Genomic DNA, 17,237 nt, shown 5'->3' with positions numbered 1-17,237 from the left:
TGGGATTTTTAATAGTTTTTCTCCTGTAATTGAGATCTAATCTTACTGCATTATGGTCAGAAAAGATGCTTGGAATGATTTGAATTTTTTTGAATTTATCAAGGCCCAGGATGTGCTGTATCCTGGAGAAGGTTCCCTGTGTGCTTGAGAAAAAGGTGAATTTCATTATTTTGTGGTGAAATGTCCTGTAACTATCAATTAGGTCTAACTGGTCTATTGTATCATTTAAGGTTTGTGTTTCCTTGTTAATTTTCTGTTTAGTGGTCTATCCCTAGGTGTGAGTGGGGTATTAAAGTCTGCCACTATTATTGTGTTATTGTTCATTTCCCCTTTCATACTTGTTAACATTTGTCTTACATATTGCAGTGCTCTTATATGGAGTGCATATATATTGATAATTGTTATATTTTCTTCTTGGACTGATCCTTTGATCATTATGTAATGTCCTTCTTTGTCTCTTTTCACAGCCTTTGTTTTAAAGTCTATTTTATCTGATATGAGTATTGAAACTCCTGCTTTCTTTTGGTCTCTATTTGCGTGGAATATATTTTCCCAGCCCTTCACTTTCAGCCTGTATGTGTCCCTTGTTTTGAGGTGGGTCTCTTGTGGACAACATATATAGGGGTCTTGTTTTTGTATCCATTCAGCCAATCGTTGTCTTTTGCTTGGGGCATTCAACCCATTTACATTTAAGGTAATTATTAATAAGTATGATCCCATTGCCATTTACTTTATTGTTTGGGGTTGAAGTTTATACATCCTTTGTGTGTTTCCTGTCTAGAGAAGATCCTTTAGCATTTATTGGAGAGCTGGTTTGGTGGTGCTGAATTCTCTCAGCTTTTGCTTGTCTGGAAAGCTTTTAATTTCTCCTTCATATTTGAATGAGATCCTTGCTGGGTACAGCAATCTGGGCTATATTGCTCTGTTTGGGGTGGCCTTTCTGTATTCTGGCAGTTTGTGGAGTTCTCTCTATTGTGGAGTTTCCTTGCTATGGGTGGGGTTTCACAGGTGACTTATCAAGGTTTCCTGGTTAGGGAAGCTTGTGTCAGTATTCTGGTGGGTGGGGCTGGACTTCTTCTCTCTGGAGTGCAATGAAGTGTCCAGTAATGAGTTATGAGATGTCAGTGGGTTTGGAGTGACTTTGGGCAGCCTGTATATTGAAACTCAGGGGTGAGTTCCTGTGTTGCTGGAGAATTTGCATGGTATGTCTTGCTCTGGGACTTGTTGGCTCTTGGGTGGTGCTTGGTTTCAGTGTAGGGGCTTTCCTGGTGGCTCAGAGGTTAAAGTGTCTCACTGCAATGTGGGAGACCTGGGTTCGATCCCTGGGTCAGGAAGATCCCCTGGAGAAGGAAATGGCAACCCACTCTAATATTCTTGCCTGGAGAATCCCTTGGATAAAGGAGCTTGGTGGGTTATAGTCCACGGGGTCGCAAAGAGTCGGACATGACTGAGCGACTTCACTTTCACTTTCATGGAGGCATTTGATGAACTCCTGTTTATTAATGTTCCCTGGAGTCAGGAGTTCTCTGGTGTTCTCAGGATTTGGACTTAAGCTTCCTGCTTCTGTTTTTCAGTCTTATTTTTACAGTAGCCTCAAGACTTCTCCATCTATACAGCACCATTGATAAAACATCTAGGTTAAAGATGAAAAGTTTCTCCACAGTGAGGGACACCCAGAGAGGTTCACAGAGTTATATAGAGAAGAGAAGAGCGAGGAGGGAGATAAAAGTGACCAGGATGAGATTAGGTGGAATCGAAAGAGGAGAGAGCAAGCTAGCCAGTAATCACTTCCTTATGTGCGCTGCACAGTCTGGACCACTCAGAGATGTTCACGGAGTTATACAGAGAAGACAAGAGGGAGAAAGGAGACAGAGGTGGCCAGGAGGATAAAGGGGGGAATCAAAAGGAGAGAGACAGATCCAGCCGCTAATCAGTTCCTTAAGTCGTCTCCACCGTCCGGAACACACAAAGAGATTCACAGAGTTGGGCAGAGAAGAGAAGGGGGAGGGAGGAGATAGGCGACCTGGTGGAGAAAAAGGAGAATCCAAATGGGGAGAGAGCAGTCAAGCCAGTAATCTCACTCCCAAGTAAAAATGGGTACTGAAGATTGGGTTCTTAAAGGTACAAAATTGATACTAAATATCAAAAAGCAAAGATTAAAAATCTAGAGTAGAGGTTGGATTTTCCAAAATACAATAATATGAAAAAGAAAAAAATTCACAAAAATTATAATATATATATATATATATATATATATATATATATATATATATATGAAGTTTGCTTTAAAAAATAGGATCTCTCTTTTTTTGGCAGAGTAATAGTAGGTTATAAAAATGAAAATTAAAGGAGTAATAGAGGATTTAAAATAAAAAAATTAAAATAAAAAATATAGTAAAAATAGTAAAACTATATCTAGGACTTTCTCTGGTGGTGTTGTGGGCAGTGTGGAGTCAGTTCATTTTTGGATAGTTCCTTGATCCAGCTTATATCTCTCAAGATCTATAGGCCTCCTTCCTATGTAGTTGGTACTATCTACAGGGTTTTAATGTATTGCACCTGTCACTTCCAAGGAGGGCCCCTCTGTTTTAGCTTCTTCTGTTCGCTGGTCCCTTCAGTGTCTAATTTCCACCCTGGCACAAGGGGGCGGTGGTGGACACTCTTTTAGGCTCACTTGTTCAGTTGTGCTGTGGGGAGGGAGGGACACTGCAAACAAATAACACTGGCGTGTGCTCGCAGTGTCTCGGCCACACTGGGTTTGCCCCCACTCACGGTGTGTGTGCTTTCCCTGTCTGCACTGCTCATGCTCTAGGTTGCTCTGCCGGGAACTGTCTGAGGCTGGCCCTGGGTTGTATGCACTTGCCAGGTCTAAGCCGCTCAGGTTCAGGTATTTGGGTAGTCCTCAGAGGCACAGACTCGGTTGGGCCTGCGTTTTGTGCCCTTCCCAGATCTGAGCAGCTCAGGTGACCAGGTATTTGGTGAACGAGGTTGCTGCGACTTATCCCCTCCCCCGTCCCTGCTGCCCAGTTTTCTGGGTGTACAACCGGTGCACCTTCTACAGCAGATGTTGACCATCCAGAATCCCAAGAAGTCTTGGTTAGCAATGAAGCCTGCTTGTAGTTTGGTAGATGATTCCTCTCTGGGGCTGTGACTGCCCCCTTCCAGCTCTGGCTGCCTTTGCCTGCCTGTCACTGAGGGGAATGGGTGGTCTGAAGCCAGCTAGCTGTGCTCAGTCCTTTCTGTGAGCAGGCCTGATGGTGTCTTAGGTTAGGGCTTTTAGCATAGCTCTAGTCAGCCCTTTGTTCTGTGAGAGGGCCTCCTTTTGAAGACAATTGGCTGCTTTTCCGGATGCTTGATGTTCTCTGCCAGCATTCAGAAGTTGTTTTGTGGAATTTTCTCAGCGTTCAAATGTTCTTTTGATGAATTTGTGAGGAAGAAAGTGGTCTCCCCATCCTATTCCTCTGCCATCTTAGGACCGCCCCCTGCAGTATTCATTTTAAATAAACTAAGACCACACAAGCTAATAATTTGACAAATTCTTGTAAATATAATAGGCCAATTACAAAAGACAAAAAATAATTTAAAATGTTCAATAAATGCTCAGAGGATACAGCTATGTTAAATACCTGTGATCAAAATGTTTACCCTATTTGGTGAACAGTTTCCTTTGAATTACTTTCCTTAATGCTCTTTTAACATCTTTGTTTTGAAGGCTGTAGATAAAAGGATTTAGCATAGGACTCACAAAGATATAAAAAACAGCTACACTTTTCCCTGTTCTACATATGTCTCAGAAGGGGGTCTCAGAGGCATGCAGAACAATGTCCCATAAAATATAGTGATAGCCCTCAGGTGAGATCCACAGGTGGAGAAGGCCTTGTGCCTCCCTTCTGCAGAATGGATACACAGAATTTTTGTGAAGATGAAAATGTAGGAGATGAGGTGATGGTGAGAGAACACATGAGGTTGAAACCAGCCCCCACGAACATGGCAGTCTCTTTGACATAAATATCTGAGCAAGCCAAGATTAAGAGCAGTGTGTCTGCATAGTGAAAGTGGTTGATTTCATTCGGTCCACAGAAGGAGATATGGAGCATCAGGATGATCTAGGCAAGACCATTTGCAAAGTGTTAAATATAAGGATCAGCAACAAGAGAAAGGTAGACACCTTGGGACATCTTGCTGCCATATAACAAGGGTTTGCAGATGGCCATGTAGCGATCATAAGCCATCACTGACAAAATATAATAATCTGTGATCACCAGGGAAATGAACAAGTGAAATTGTATGACACAACCAAGGAAGGAAATATCTTTTCTCTTTGATAAGAGATTGACCAGCATCTGAGGAGTGACATTGGTGGCATAACAGAGATCTACAAAGGCGAGGTGGCTGAGGAAGAAGTACATTGGAGTCTGAAGCTTTGAGTCAGTTCTGATTAACAAAATCATGCCCACATTACCGACAACTGTGATCAGGTAGATGACTAGGAAGACCACAGAAAGCACAGGCTGCAATTCAGCTCGATCTGTCAGTCCCAGGAGGATAAACTCAGTCACCTCTCTATAGTTTTCCTTTAACATTGTGTTTGCTCAGCTTCCAACAATGGCTAAAGTAATGGAAATAGAATTCATTTGTCTTTTATCATTTTTTCATTTCCTACATCATGTCATTTAATACTTATTCCTTTTCTTTCAGACTTGTAAATACATGTGACGTAAAGAAATAGCCTCAGTTCAGTTCAGTTCAGTTCAGTCACTCAGTCGTGTCTGACTCTTTGTGACCCCATGAATCGCAGCATGCCGGGTCTCCCTGTCCATCATCAACACCTGGAGTTCACTCAGACTCACGTCCACCGAGTCAGCGATGCCATCCAGCCATCTCATCCTCTGTCGTTCCCTTCTCCTCCTGCCCTGAATCCCCCTCAGCATCAGAGTCTTTTCCAATGAGTCAACTCTTCGCATGAGGTGGCAAAAGTACTGGAGTGTCAGCTTCAGCATCATTCCCTCAAAAGAAATCCCAGGGCTGATCTCCTTCAGAATGGACTGGTTGGATCTCCTTGCAGTCCAAGGGACTCTCAAGAGTCTTCTCCAACACCACAGTTCAAAAGCATCAATTCTTCGGTGCTCAGCCTTCTTCACAGTCCAACTCTCACATCCATACATGACCACTGGAAAAACCATAGCCTTGAATAGACGGACCTTTGTTGGCAAAGTAATGTCTCTGCTTTTGAATATGCTATCTAGGTTGGTCATAACTTTCCTTCCAAGGAGTAAGTGTCTTTTAATTTCATGGCTGCAGTCACCATCTGCAGTGATTTTGGAGCCCACCAAAATAAAATCTGACACTATTTCCACTGTTTCCCCATCTATTTCCCATGAAGTGATGGGACCAGATGCCATGTTCTTCATTTTCTGAATGTTGAGCTTTAAGCCAACTTTTTTTTCACTCTCCACTTTCACTTTCATCAAGAGGCTTTTTAGTTCCTCTTCATTTCTGCCATAAGGGTGGTGTCATCTGCATATCTGAGATTATTGATATGTCTCCCAGCAATCTTGATTCCAGCTCAGTAAACTTGTAATTGATGTTTTCTATAATTAGCTTAACATAGAGCTCCTTTATGTACATTCACACTTTTATATAAAGCAGTCATATTTTCAATGCTTTTCTGCAAGTGTTTTCATATTTGAAAAACATTTCTCTTTTCTGCAAATACTACTATGAAATGTTTACTTATAGTTTCTTTGAATATTGCTTTTCTTTGAAATTATTAGTCTTTGCTTTTTAGTATCCCTTTTGATGTAGTATCTAAAGCAAAAGAATCTGCCTGCTTGCAGGAGACATGAGTTTGACCCCTGGGTCAGGAAGATCCCCTGGAGAAGGAAATGGGTATCCACTGAAACATTCTTGCTGGGAAATCCCATGGACAAAAAAACCTTGTGGGCTGCAGCCCATGGAACCATAAAGGAGTCCTACATGAGTTAGTGAGTCAACAACAACACTATCTTAAGCATCAGTCATTGAAGCTCATGTGTTTTCTCAGCTACGTAGACTTAAGGAAGTGGTACAGATATGTTTTTGTAGAAATAGAATCTGTCTACCTACCCCCGTAGGACCAAGATCATTTTCAAGCTGATCCCTCACTCTGCAATGCATGTTCATTTTCCCCACTTGTGTCTATCTCAGGTGGCCCTCATATCACCAAAGCTTACTTAACTTTTACAATTTTAGCTAAGGACATTCTTGGATTTGTGTATCATAACCAATTATTGGGTGTAAAAATTGATTCATGGGACTTAAATCAGTGTGTTTGTATAAAAATAGTGAGCATACAGTACTGAGTGATATGTGTATGTGCATAGGTATACACACACACAGCCACACCCACATACACACACACACACACACACACACACACATATATATATATATATATATAGAGAGAGAGAGAGAGAGAAAATTAAACAACCTAAAAGGTAATGATTAAAGGAAAATATTCCCAGGTGGATCAGAAGGTAAAGAATTTGCCTGCAATGCAGGAGACCTGAGTTCTGTCCCTGGATCAGGAAGATCCCCTGGAGAAGAAAATGGCAACCCACTCCAGTATTCTTGCCTGGAGGATTTCATGGACAGAGGAGCCTGGGGGAGGATATAGCCCATGTGGTAGCAAAGAGTAGGATATGACTGAGTGATTAACACACACACAATATACTTAAACTCACCCCATGGGAGAATGCAATCATTGCAAAAGATTGTGAAACACATCCCCAAATCATAATGATTTTGCTGTAACCATACCTCATTTTAACTCTTGCAAAAAGTAAAGAAAAACGCTAGAGCATGAATTAAATATGTTCTTTAAAACATATGTCATACTGTTAATAACAACAATAATAAAATTACACATACAGCTGAATCTATAGGTAAGAAATCATAAAATTCACCTCCCAATATCTCTGCAGGATAGAAATTACCATTACAATGATCCTGCAAAAAAATTACATTTTTTTTCAATAGCTCAGATACAGATGTGTCAATGTTATACTGGCTCTTATTAATAACTACAGTACTAAAGGATGGACACTGGTCACATTGTAAAGCACATGGTAAATGAATCACTCCTGCTTTCTTGCCCACTTGCATTAACTCATTCTGCTTTTAAGAATTTTGGACCTACTAAGTAGGGTAGTAAAGGGCAAGACAAGTCACCTAAATCAATGAAATCATAATTATTTAAGTTCATAACATTATAGCAAGTGTCATAATGAGAAGCCATTATTTTGGTTCTGGGATTGCATCTAATGCCTCTGTTTATGGTCATTCATCAAAAACCCTAATAATATATCCAATCTTTGTGTGTGTGTGTGTGTGTTTGAAAATGAGACAGTGCAAGGAATGAACATTCCAGATAATTTAACGATACTGATACTTTATGGTAATAACCTTCTTTTACAAAAATAGAACACAACATCCTACATGGTTGAGCTGGGAAACTCAGAGAGAAGTATTTGCAAGTGGACAGAAGTAGCTCTGGAACAAATAAATTTTGTACTGTTGATACTCACCCTCACCATTGAGGCTGTCTCATGTGGCCTTTGATATAGTTTTTTCCATTATTATGTTACTCTACCATACATTTATAAATATTTATATCCCTGGGTTGGAAAGATCCCCTAGAGAAGGGAAATGCCACCCACTCCAGTTTTCTGGCCTGGAGAATTCCATGGGCTATATGATCCATAGGGTTTCAAAGAGTCAGACACGACTGAGTAACTTTCACATACTCTTTAAGAACAGCAAATTTAAACCAAGACACTTGCTAATTCATCAGAGAATGTTTCAAGCATAAGTTTTAGTTATTAAAATACTTATTTGTAAATTACAACGTATATTTTAACAATAACTAATCCTACCTGTGAAAGAAGAGAGATTTTTCAGAGACAGCATGGATGTGGAGAAACTTGGGACCTTATAAGCTAGGCTTCAATTATTTCTAGTAGAAGTCTTTCAGACTATTAACAACCACAAAAAATCTCTTCTTTTTAAAGAATAAACTAACAAGGCAACTGGCAAATACCTTTCATTTGTTTTTTAATTGATTAAAAATTAACGCCCATGGTGTATTCAGGTCAATGTATGTCGAAACCAATACAGTATTGTAAAGTAAAATAAAGTAAAAATTAAAAAAAAAATAAAGCCCCCCCCAAAAAAAAATTCAGTTGATTCCTCAAAACAAACAAACAAACAAATTCTTTGGGAATTAAAGCAAGAAATTCTCAGAAAAATAAAAAAAGGAGAATTAGTCTCACACAAATTCTCACTGAAATAACCTGATATAAGGGTATATAATGCACAGAAGAAAACTAAACTTGAAGAGTAGGGGGAAAGAGAACAGTGAGAAATTCACTGACAAAGTTCACGAAAGTTAAAGGAATATTGATATTAAATAAACATTTAATATAATCATAATTACACTCATATATAATAATATTTAAAGTTCATTTTAAAATAAAAATTATTGTCAATAATTAAGTATATACTCCCAAATGATGCCACATAAGTTAGAAGCATATAAGTTATAAGAATATAACTAGAATTAAAATACTCTAAGGTACTTCTGTTATTTCATTAAAAAGTAGACTTACTGCTTAATGGAGATTTCTGTCAAAAGTTTTATGAATGAGGATTCCACTGTGTGATTAGTCACTTAGTCATGTCCGATTCTTTGTGACTCCAGGGACTGTAGGCCACCAGGCTCCTCTGTCCAAGGGGACTCTCCAGGCAAGAATACTGGAATGGGTTGCCATGCTCTCCTCCAGGGGAACTTCCCAACTCAAAGACTGAACTCAGGTCTCCTGCTTTGCAGGCAGATTCTTTACCATCTGAGCCACAGGGAAGCTTAAATAGACCAGTGTGTGTGTGTTTTAGTTGCTCAGTCATGTCCAACTTTTTGTGATCCCATGAACCAGGGCTCACCAGGCTCTTCAGGCTATGGGATACTCCAAGCAAGAATACTGGAGTGGGTTGCCATTTCCTTCTCCAGAAATAGGTTAGTACTAAGGCCTAAATATATTTGAGAAGTAGCTTGACATACTCAAATATTTTAATGGATGTATAATGTACGCAAAGGAAAATCAAACAAACAAAAAACTTTTCCTCTAAAAGCAAAGGAGAAAAGAAAAGATATAGGCATCTAAATGCAGAGTTCTAAAGAATAGCAAAGAGAGATAAGAAAGCCTTCTTCAGAGATCAATGCAGAGAAATAGAGGAAAATAACAGGATGGGAAAGACTAGAGATCTCTTCAAGAACATTAGAGATACCAAGGGAACATTTCATGCAAAGATGGGCTCGATAAAGGACAGAAATGGTATGGACCTAACAGAAGCAGAAGATATTAAGAAGAGGTGGCAAGAATACATGGAAGAACTGTACAAAAAAGATCTTCACGACCCAGATAATCATGATGATGTGATCACTAATCTAGAGCCAGACATCTTGGAATGTGAAGTCAAGTGGGCCTTAGAAAGCATCACTACCAACAAAGCTAGTGGAGGTGATGGAATTCCAACTGAGGTGTTTCAAATCCTGAAATATGATGCTGTGAAAGTGCTGCACTCAATATGCCAGCAAATTTGGAAAACTCAGCAGTGGCCACAGGACTGGAAAAGGTCAGTTTTCATTCCAATCCCAAAGAAAGGCAATGCCAAAGAAGGCTCAAACTACCCCACAATTGCACTCATCTCACATGCTAGTAAAGTAATGCTCAAAATTCTGCAAGCCAGGCTTCAGCAATACGTGAACCGTGAACTCCCTGATGTTCAAGGTGGTTTTAGAAAAGGCAGAGGAACCAGAGATCGAATTGCGAACATCCACTGGATCATGGAAAAAGCAAGAGAGTTCCAGGAAAACATCTATTTCTGCTTTATTGACTATGCCAAAGCCTTTGACTGTGTGGATCACAATAAACTATGGAAAATTCTAAAAGAGATGGGAATACAGACCACCTGACCTGCCTCTTGAGAAATCTGTATGCAGGTCAGGAAGCAACAGTTAGAACTGGACATGGAACAACAGACTGGTTCCAAATAGGAAAAGGAGTACATCAAGGCTGTATATTGTCACCCTGCTTATTTAACTTCTATGCAGAGTACATCATGAAAAATGCTGGACTGGAAGAAACATAAGCTGGAATCAAGATTGCCGGGAGAAATATCAATAAACTCAGATACGCAGATGACACCACCCTTATCGCAGAAAGTGAAGAGTAACTAAAAAGCCTCTTGATTAAAGTGAAAGAGGAGAGCAAAAACGTTGGCCTAAAGCTCAACATTCAGAAAACGAAGATCATGGCAACTGGTCCAATCACTTCATGGCAAATAGATGGGGAAACAGTGGAAACAGTGTCAGACTTTATTTTGGGGGCTCCAAAATCACTGCAGATGGTGACTGCAGCCATGAAATTAAAAGACACTTATTCCTTGGGAGAAAAGTTATGACCAACCTAGATAGCATATTCAAAAGTAGAGACATTGATTTGCCGACTAGGGTCTGTCTAGTCAAGGCAATGGTTTTTTCCTGTGGTCATGTATGGATGTGAGAGTTGGACTGTGAAGAAGGCTGAGCACGGAAGAATTGATGCTTTTGAACTGTGGTGTTGGAGAAGACTCTTGAGAGTCCCTTGGACTTCAAGGAGATCCAACCAGTCCATTCTGAAGGAAATCAACCCTGGGATTTCTTTGGAAGGAATGATGCTGAAGCTGAAACTCCAGTACTTTTGCCACCTCATGCGAAGAGTTGACTCATTGGAAAAAACTCTGATGCTGGAGGGATTGGGGGCAGGAGGAGAAGGGGAAGACTGAGGATGAGATGTCTGGATGGCATCATGGACTCGAGGGACGTGAGTCTGAGTGAACTCTGGGAGATGGTGATAGACAGGGAGGCCTGGCATTCTGCGATTCCTGGGGTCGCAAAGAATCGGACACAACTGAGTGACTGAACTGAACTGAACTGATGGTTTACAAGTTTTGAAAAATAGTTTGGAAATTATTAACCCTCCATATATAACAAATTGTCATTGTCTTAGCAATATTTGAGAATTCTGACTTTTATAACTTTTTACTGTTTTGAGTACTATGGGTAGAATTATCTGGCCTTTATTAATTTTAGAGAGCAATAATAATGGTTTCTTGTTTTTTCATTGAATTTCTATGTGATATTCATTTTAAATACATTGAAATATCACAAGGTAATTACCCAACACATTCTTTCATGTCTCGTAAGTGAATTACAAAAGAAATAAAAAAAGACAAAAAGGGACTTACTAATTTAATATTGTCTGTAATTTGTCAGAGAATGCAAAATATTACATACCACTTACCAAATGTGTTGGAGAAGGCAATGGCAACCCACTCCAGTACTCTTGCCTGGAAAATCCCATACACGGAGGAGTCTGGTGGGCTGCAGTCCATGGGGTCGTGATGAGTCGGACATGACTGAATGACTTCGCTTTCACTTTTCACTTTCATGCATTGGAGAAGGAAGTGGCAACCCACTCCAGTGTTCTTGCCTGGAGAATCCCCAGGACGGGGGAGCCTGATGGGCTGCCGTCTATGGGTTGCACAGAGTCGGACAAGACTGAAGCGACTTAGCAGCAGCAGCAGCAGACCAAATGTGTACCCTATTTGACAAACAATTTCTCTTGAATCACTTTTTTTTTATTACTCTTTTAACATCTTTGTTCTGAAGGCTGTAGATCAAAGGGTTTAGCATAGGACTCAGAAAAATATAAAAAACAGCTACAATTTTGCCCTATTCTACAGATGTCTCAGAAGGGGGCCTCAGATACATGCAGAACAGTGTCCCATAAAATACAGTGACAGCCGTCAGGTGAGACCCACAGGTGGAGAAGGCCTTGTGCCTCCCTTCTGCAGAGCGGATACTCAGAATGGCTCTAAAGATGAAAATGTAGATGAGGATGATGGTGAGAGAACACGTGAGGTTGGAACCAGCCCCCACGAACATGGCAGTCTCTTTGGCATAAGTATCAGAGCAGGCCAGGACTAAGAGCGGTGGGTCGGTACAGTAAAAGTGGTTGATTTCATTAAGTCCACAGGAGAGATGGAGCATCAGGATGGTCTGGGTAAGACCATTTGCAAGCCATAAATATAAAATGTAGTAACAAAAGAGAGGCAGATACCTCAGGACATTTTGATGCTATATAAAAAGGGTTTGCTTTCTAAGGCCTGCTTGACTTCACATTCCAGGATGTCTGACTCTAGGTGAGTGATCATACCATCATGATCATCTTGGTCTTGAAGATCTTTTTTGTACAGTTCTTCTGTGCATTCTTGCCACCTCTTCTTAATATCTTCTGCTTCTGTTAGGTCCACACCATTTCTGCCTGTCTAGTCAAGGCTATGGTTTTTCCAGTGGTCATGTATGGATGTGAGAGCTGGACTGTGAAGAAAGCTGAGCACCAAAGAATTGATGCTTTTGAATTGTGGTGTTGGAGAAGACTCTTGAGCGTCCCTTGGACTGCAAGGAGATCCAACCAGTCCATTCTGAAGGAGATCAACCCTGGGATTTCTTTGGAAGGAGTGATGCTAAAGCTGAAACTCCAGTACTTTGGACACCTCATGCAAAGAGTTGACTCATTGGAAAATACTCTGATGCTGGGAGGGATTGGGGGCAGGAGGAGAAGGGAACGACAGAGGATGAGATGGCTGGATGGCATCACTGACTCGATGGACATGAATCTGAGTGAACTCTGGGAGTTGGTGATGGACAGGGAGGCCTGGCGTGCTGCAATTCATGGGAGTCGCAAAGAGTCGGACACGACTGAGTAGCTGTACTGAACTAAACAAGTGTTTGCAGATGGCCATGTATCAGTCATATGCCATTGCTGTGAGAATATAGCTATCTGTGAACCCCAAGGAAATGAAAAAGTCAAACTGTATAAAGCAACCAAGGAAATAAATAGTTTTTCTCTCAGATGAGAGATTTACCAGCATTTGAGGAGTTACATTGGTGGCATAACAGAGATCTACAAAGGAAAGGTGGCTGAAGCTTTGAGTCAGTTCTGATTAACAAAATCATGCTCACATTACTAACAACTGTGATCTGGTAGATGACTAGGAAGACCACAAATAAACAGATCACAACTCAGCTCGGTCTGTCAGTCCCAGGAGGATAAACTCAGTCACCTCTGTGTAGTTTTCCTTTAACATTGTGTTTGTTAAGCTTCCAATGATATCTAAAGTAAAGGAAATAACAATAAATTGGTCCTTTGTCATTTTTTCCACTACTCACATTGTGTCATCTGAGGCCTATTCCTTTCAAACTCATAAATACTTGTGGTATAAAGAGATAACGTAGGAGACTTCCCTGGCAATCCAGTGGTTAAAACGTCACCTTCTAATGCAGTGCCTGTGTGTTTGGTTCCCAGTTAGACAGCTAAGATCCCAGATGCTTCATGGCCATAAAACCAAAACATAAAACTATACTAATAATGTAACAAATTCAGTAAAGATTTTATAAATGGGCCACATCAAAAGTACTTTAAAGACCCAAATAAGCTAGTAAGCATGAACTATGTATTTTCAGTATCTAACTTAATGCAGTTTCTTTACATAAAGGAAATACAGTTTCTTTACATATTTTTAAATGTTTCTCTGCTATTCTTTTAATAGTTGAAAAGCTTTTATCTTTTCTAGAAAACATTAGCATGAATTGACCACTGATAATTTCTTTAAATATTGTTTCTCTTTGAAATTATGTTCCTTTATTTTTACTATAATTTTGATGTGGTGTCCAAAGCATCAGTAATTGAAACTCATTTTTTCACAGCTAACAGGCTTAAGTAAGTGGAATAGAGATATCTTTATAGAAACAGTGTCTGTCTTCTAACCTGCCACTCTAACCTCAAGGTTATTTTAAAGATAGCCCCTCACCTTGCGATGTATGTTCATTTTATCCACTCTTGACTATCTCTGGTGGTCTTCACCAAATCTTAATTGACTTTTAAGACATCTCAAGATATCCTTGTCTTTCTATATTACAGTCACTTGTTGAGGGCAAAAGTTGATTCCTGGGGTACAAAATAAACCAGTGGTTTTGTTTTGTTTTGTTTTGCAAAAACAGGTAAGCAATTAGTACATAAGTAATATGTGTATATTTTTATACATACACATGGTAACTATTAATTGAAGGAGCAATAATGTATTAAACATATTATTTGGGGAGAAATAATATATTAAATGCATTAAACACATTGTTGGAGTAGTAATTGTAAGAGACAGAAAGAATAAAAGAAAAGCAGGCCCCAGCAAGGGCCACAGAAAAAATTTATAATTATTGATAAACTGGATGTTATAAGGCATGAGACTCTTGGAACAAGTCTAGAGGAAACAATTCATAATCTTGAAAACAAGATATGATCCTGGGGTCGGAAAACCAACCCCAGACTGTTTCTCAACTGGCATCTCAGAGTCATGTGTTTTATGTATCTGGAGGAAAATCTATAGATAAAAATACTAGTCTTAGTTACTGATTTGTTATTGATTACTGTTTCCTAATTACTCAATGGTTAATGATCATTTTGTTCTTTGGCCCTAAAGGCCACGTGAGTTATAGTTTAACTCCCCATATATTCTTTCATTCACAGCTGAAAGTATAATAAAGCTGGCTTGGATTCAGTTTTGGCACCTTCACCTTGGAGCAGTGTTGGTCCCCTGATCCTCGCTTTTCTCTGAATTCTTGTGTCTCGTTTCTCATTCTCTTGCCGTATCGTGCTTTTGGAACCTTGCTTGTTGAGCTGGTCTCGACGGTAATAATGCATTAAGTGTGTTATTGGGGTAAAGTAATGTATGAAAAGTTTCCTCTTAGGACAAGAGACAATTATTCTAAGATGACGGACAGACACATCCCCAAACTGTGATGATTTTATTGTAACTCTACCTCATTTTAACTCTTGTAGGGAATAAGGATCTACTCTACAACAATAATTCTAAGTTATTTAAAGCATGTAAAAGGAAACACTGATAATAATAATTATATTACCCCTAAAGTTGAGAAAGTATGTAAAAAATCATAAAGTGCATTTCTCAACATTGGTACATAAGGGAGACCATGAAGGCCATGTTAGAAAAATCTACACTTTCTTTCAATAGCACATAACCAGGTATGTCATTGTTATAATGACACTTATTAATAGCTACAGTGCCAAGAATGGACATGGGTCACATTTAAATCACTTTGTAAATGAACCACGTCTGCTTTTTTTTTTTTTTTTTTTGCGATTTACACTATTTCATTATCCTCTTGAGATATGTGAACTTATCGACCAGGGTCATAAAATGAAAGAGAAGTCATCTAAATCAATTAAGATCACAATCATTTGGTTTTCCTTTTATAAATTCTTAAGATTATAGTCATCCATTGGAAGGACTGATGCTGAAACTGAAGCTCCAATACTTTGGCCACCTGATGCGAAGAACTAACTCATTTGAAAAGACCCTGATCGACCTTTCTTTTCAAAAACAGAACACAGTATCTGACAAGATTGGGCAAGAAAAACTCAGAGAGAAGTGGAAGAAATGGCCAGTATTTAGAAAGGATGCCTGAATTTGAGTTACATTATAGCATTTCACCAACTGAAATGGCACTGATGGAGATGGCATCACCTAGTCAATGGACATGAGTTTGAGTACACTCTGGGAGTTGGTGATGGACAGGGAGGCCTGGCATGCTGCAGTCCATGAGGTCACAAAGAGTCAGACACAACAGAGCGACTAAACTGAACTGAACTGAACTGATAGCATTTCACAAACTTAATTGTGTCTTGTATTTGATGCATCTGTTTATGACAGCCTTTTCTTGGGGGGGGGGTACATCACCTTCATCAGGTGAAAGCAATTAGAGGGGCAGGATAGCAGAAAGGGGGCTTCCCTGGTGGTTCAGATGGTAAAAAATCTGTCTGCAATGCAGGAAACACGGGTTCAATTCCTGAGTTGAGAAGATCCTCTGGAGAAAGGAGTACCTACCCACTCCAGTATTCTTGCCTGGAGGATTCCATAGACAGAGGATTCCAGTGGGTTACAGTCCATGGGGTAGCAAAGGGTTAAACATGACTGAAGAACTAACACTTTCTTTCTTTCTTTTTTTTTTTTTTTCATTCTCATAGCAGAAAGTACTCAATTAGCAGGAATTACTTAGCTGATGATCTAGGCACAGCTAATTCTTCTTTTACCTCCATTATAGAGAAAAAGAAGAAAAATAACTTTTAAAAGAACTTCACCTAGCTTATAAAATAATAATGATTTCCACACAACATTAAGTGAAGGATGTTTCTTCCATTGCATTTATTCTAAGTATGTACTGTTCTTTCCTACATTAATGCAAAAATTTTATTAAAATTAATTTAAGAATTATTAAAAAATTGCTGTTTTATGAGAATAGGCTTCAGGCCATGACTTTATTCTGATTAAAATAGTTATTTCTAGATTCCAAAATATTTTAATAATAACTAATCCTACCTATGAAAGAAGAGTGATTTCCCAGTGACAGCAAGGAAGTGAAAAACCTAAGGAGTTTATACCATTATTGTCATAGAGGAACCAAATCCCCAGGGTTGCATTATTTCTTACATAAAATCATTTAGACTATAAGCAAGTTTTTTACTCTTTTTACAATCTTAAGTCCATGGAGGACATAACTTCTTGCCACTCCCCAGTATCATCAGGGAATAAAATCTCCTGAAATGGTGAAGTAATGGGATCCATTATTTGTTTTAACTTATGCCTAAATGCCTTGATATTTTGAGACTTGATTTAGGGAACACATTAAGTTCTCCTGTTTGCAAGAAACAAGATGGAAGAGTTCATAGTACAGGTAACCCATCGGATGATCAGACAACTTTTGTTGCATTTGGACTACTTATTTCCTGATTCTGATCCTTGTTTTTTATATTTTAGGTAGTTATAATAATAAACACATAGCAATGGGAACACTGTAGGTAGACATAATGTAAATGTGCTGCTGATTCTTCCTTTATCAGTCTAGCCCATCTAGATCTATTGTCTTTTTTCTCTACAACTTTTCTGTTGTTGTTCACTCATAGTTTAATCCTTAGATTCCATCAATAGAGCCCCTAGGGTAACTAGTTTTGAGTTTTGCCAGTGGGAGAAATCAAGAGCATAACACAGGTGAGAGTAAGAGAAAAATGTCGAAATTTCTTTTC

At 39.2% G+C, this 17,237-nt stretch overlaps 2 pseudogenes; both read right to left on the bottom strand.

Moving 5' to 3' along the window:
* Positions 1 to 3,646: 3,646 nt before the first annotated feature.
* Positions 3,647 to 4,583, bottom strand: LOC101103119 (olfactory receptor 5M5-like; annotated as a pseudogene).
* Positions 4,584 to 11,678: 7,095 nt separating this feature from the next.
* Positions 11,679 to 13,227, bottom strand: LOC101103372 (olfactory receptor 5M10-like; annotated as a pseudogene).
* Between the last annotated feature and the right edge of the window lie 4,010 nt (positions 13,228 to 17,237).

This window comes from Ovis aries, unplaced genomic scaffold (assembly GCF_016772045.2).
Source record: "Ovis aries strain OAR_USU_Benz2616 breed Rambouillet unplaced genomic scaffold, ARS-UI_Ramb_v3.0 scaffold_90, whole genome shotgun sequence".
In the NCBI taxonomy this organism is placed as follows: Eukaryota; Metazoa; Chordata; class Mammalia; order Artiodactyla; family Bovidae; genus Ovis; species Ovis aries.
The sequence above is the reverse complement of the archived record's forward strand: the minus strand, read 5'-3'. Positions and strand labels throughout refer to the sequence as shown.